Source organism: Oncorhynchus tshawytscha, linkage group LG30 (assembly GCF_018296145.1).
Source record: "Oncorhynchus tshawytscha isolate Ot180627B linkage group LG30, Otsh_v2.0, whole genome shotgun sequence".
NCBI lineage: Eukaryota > Metazoa > Chordata > Actinopteri > Salmoniformes > Salmonidae > Oncorhynchus > Oncorhynchus tshawytscha.
The window spans coordinates 31907572-31912016 of NC_056458.1; positions in this window are offsets into that span (position 1 = coordinate 31907572).

The following is a 4445-nucleotide window of genomic DNA, read 5'->3' on the forward strand; positions in this document are numbered from 1 at the left end:
ACCCTGGGGAATTCCTGATTCTAACTGGATTATATTTGATAGGCTTCAATTAAAGAACACCCCCTTTGTTATGTTAGACAAGTAACTCTTTATCCACATTATAGCAGGGGGTGTAAAGTCATGACACACAAGTTTTTCCAGCAGCAGACTATGATCAATAATGTCAAAAGCTGCACTGACAAGTCTAACAAGACAGCCCCCACAATAATTTTATCATAAATTTCTCTCAGCCAATCATCAGTCATTTGTGTAATTACTGTGCTTGTTGAGTGTCCATGCTGAAATTCTGTTGTCAATTTATTTACTGTGGAATATCATTGTATCTTTTAGCCAGTAAAGGGGGCTTTATTATTCTCAGGTAGCGGAATGACTTTAGCTTCCCTCCAGACCTGAGGTCACACGCTCTCAAGTAGGCTTAAATTGAAGATGTGGCAAATAGGTGTGGCAATATCATCTGATATTATCCTCAGTAATTTTCCATTCAGATTGTCCGACCCCGGTGGCTTGTCATTGTTGATAGACAACAATAATTTTTTCACCTCTTCCACACTGACTTTACGGAATTCAAAAGTACAATTCATGTCTTCCATAATTTGGTCCGATATACTTGGATGTGTAGTGTCAGCGTTTGTTGCTGGCATGTCATCCCTAAGATTGCTTATCTTGCTAATGAAAAGTCATTAAAGTGGTTTGCAATATCAGTGGGCTTTGTGATTAATGACCCATCTGATTCAATGAATGAAGGAGCCGAGTTGGCTTTTTTCCCCCAAAATTTAATTTAAGGTGCCGCAAAGCTTTTTACTATCATTCTTTATATAATTGATCTTTGTTTCATATTGTAGTTTATTTTTCTTTTCGTTTAGTCACATGATTTCTTAATTTGCAGTATGTTTGCCAGACTTAATTGCCATACCTTTTGCCGCACTCCTCTCAACCATATCATTTTTCAATTCCTCATCAATCCAAGGGGATTTAACAGTTTTTACAGTCATTTTCTTAATGGGTGTGTGCTTATTAGTAACTGAAATAAGTAGTTTCATAAAGGGATCAAGTGCAGCATCTGGTTGCTCCTGATTACACACCACAGACCAGCAAATATTCTTTACATCATCAACATATGAATCACAACAAAACTTCTTGTATGACCTCTTATACAGTATATTAGGCCCAGCCTTTGGAACTTTGGTTTTCCTAGATATGGCTATTATATTGTGATCACTACATCCTATGGATTTGGATACTGCTTTAAAGCAAATATCTGCAGCGTTAGTAAAGATGTGATCAATGCATGTTGTTGATTTAATTGCATGTTGTTGATTTAATTCCTGTGCTGTTTGAACTACCCTGGTAGGTTAACTGAGTGTTTTCCTGAGTGGGCAGCTTGATGATAGCCAGTCAATATTTAAATCACCCAGAAAATATACTTCTATGTTGATATCACATGCATTATCATGCATTTCACACATATATTACCCAGATACTGACTGTTAGCACTTGGTCTATAGCAGCTTCCCACAAGAATGGGCTTTAGGTGAGGCAGATTAACCTGTAGCCATATTACTTCAACAGTATTTAACATTAGATCGAATCTAAGCTTTACAGGAATGTGGTTCTGAATATAGACCGCAACACCGCCTCCGTTGGCATTTCTGTCTTTTCTTTAAATAACCATGTATTGCTACCACTGTATCATCAAAGGTATTATCCAAGTGAGTTTCAGAGATAGAATATGAATGTCATCTGTTACAAGCAAGTTATTGACTTCATGAACCTTGTTTCTTAGGCTACATATGTTAATATGGGCTATTTTTAGCACTTTTCTGGGTCGCTTGATTGTTTTCAAGCTTCTGGGAAGCTTATCAGAGGTAGACTTTCTCATGTTATTTACATTGGAGCAGATTATGCAGGTCACCCTGCACTAAGTGGTCTTCCAACTATTGCACATTGCCTCAGTGCAACTCTGGTTTATAGGCTCATGATTACTGCTTACAATAGCTGTGGGATAAACAGATCTATTCGGTGCAATTGGGGGTACATCAATTAAATTACTTACATTGTGTTTGCCAATGCCCCTAATATCATGTACTGTATATTTGATACAGCATTATGAGGACTCACTGTCACAATGGTAGGGATTAACTGAGCTGGTCTTGGATCATTTACAAGTCATTGTTTCAACACAGCCTTGAAATGTGTGGACAGAGTCCAGGAGCCAAGATGATTTGGATGGACTCAGTCATTCTTGTAGAGTATCTTCTGTTTACAGAAGATGTCAAAGTTATCAATAAAAGTGACTCCAGCAGAGCTACAGTACTGGACCTGAAATTATTGGCTGTTTTTTGGAGTCTTTTAATGCTAAAATCAGTTCTTTAAAATCAATTTCAAATGTTCCGAGCTAGCCCTCCTGATGTCGTTTGACCCCAAATGGACTACGACAGTGTCAGCTCCCGGCATCTGTGGTAGAACACTCGGAAGCAGCCTTGTTAAGTCCTGAACTCGTGCTCCTGGGTAGCACAGGGTTTTTGCCTTGGTGACCGAGATGTTTCTCACCATAGAGCTGCCTATAATGACAGCTGGTGATGTTGAATGGGCCGGTCTCTCAGGCAGCCTCACAGTCTGGTGAGGCTGGGAGCTTTGAGGATCTAAACCCGAAGAAGCCACCAGAGAGGGAGACCGAGCCGAGGACGAAGACGCAGGTACCTCCGGATCCAATCTTGTTTGGGAAGCCACAAAGGACAAAGGCGCCAGAACCTCTGGATCCAGGGCGGCAAAGCTGTTTCTGGTCTGTGTCAGTTCCGGGCTCAACATCTCCATGGAGACCCCGTTGCCAGAGGGCGACTTCCTTGACTTCCACGGCAGGTGACATACCTCCATGGCTGGTTGGTTGGGTCAAGATCAGCTCTGTTCTCCAGGGAAGTGGGAGACCCCGTCGGGGTAGGAACCCTGCCTAGCACCGGCCAGTCGGCTGTGGGGAGCTGACACGGCGGTTCAACTTCCACTAGACCAGAGCGGCGTCCGGCTACTGGGGTGGAAGAAAAAGGAAAAGTAGGTGGGCGTGGGTTCCCCAGTAGCTTATGTAGGTTTGCTACTTGCTTGCTAAGAGTAGCTACTTCGCTCCTGTAGTCCTCTGCAAGCAAGCAGTTGCTACATTGAAAGTCAGCACGGTCCACATTGTCCCAGAACAAAGCAAAGTAAACACAGCTCCTGCAACGCTGGAAACATTCAATAGCGGCCTCCATTTGAGACTGCCGAGCCAGCTAGGCTAGCTGGGCTTTCGCATCTCCTGTACTTCGTTTCCCCTGTACGGAATCTGGCAGGATCCCAGGACAGATAGCAGCGCTCACAGCAATTTAGCCCAACAGAGCCGTAGGATTCAAAATGAAATAAAAGTATATAAAAACACTCAGCTTTTAAAACGAGGTCTTTAGTTCCAGTTTCAGTGTTCAACAGCTTTCAACAACAACAAACATACGTCGCACTCTGATTCATCACTCCAGAGAGAGCCTTTCCACTGCTCCAGAGTCCAATGGCGGCGAGCATTACACCACTGTGTGCGGCTGCTTGGCCATGGAAACCATTTCATGAAGCTCCCGAACAGTTCTTGTGCTGACGTTGCTTCCAGAGGCAGTTTGGAACACGATTTTTATGCGCTTCTGCACTGGGTGGTCCCGTTCTGTGAGCTTGTGTGGCCTACCCCTTCGCGACTGAGCTGTTGTTGCTCCTAGATGTTTCCACTTCACAATAGCAGCACTTACAGTTGACCGGGGCAGCTCTAGCAGGGCAGAAATTTAACAAACTGACTTGTTGGAAAGGTGGCATCCTATGACGGTGCCACATTGGAAGTCACTGAGCTCTTCAGTAAGGCAATTATACTGCCAATGTTTGTCTGTGGAGATTGCATGGCCGTGTGTTCGATTTCATACACTTGTCAGCAACGGGTGTGACTGAAATAGCCAAATGCACTCATTTGAAGGACTGTCCACATACTTTTGTATATATAGTGTATACAAAAAAAGATATAGATTTTTGTTTCCCCAGGGCAACGTTGTGCAGTTAGGTTACTTTACAGGGCAATATCCTGCTAAATGGAAGACATGTAAAATGATGGCCTTGGTCAATGTTTTTGCCAACATATCCACTAACATTCACAGGCAAATGGACACAGGGACATTCTATGGGTGAAAGTAGCCTAATAAAGCAGTTAGGATCATACCCTCTGATAGTGAGGACAGCAAGGAAGAATGGGGCCACAGATTCAGGTTTGAGAGTCGGTGAAATACTAGTTAATGCCCAATTTGTATTTTCTTATGAAAACAGTGCTTGTTTCTACTATATTGTCTTACATAAACCACTATGAAAACAACTATTTTAACTGAATAACATTTAATCCTATATCATATGGCCAACGTACTGTATGTTGATAATCCATAGGCTAGAAAAGCTGA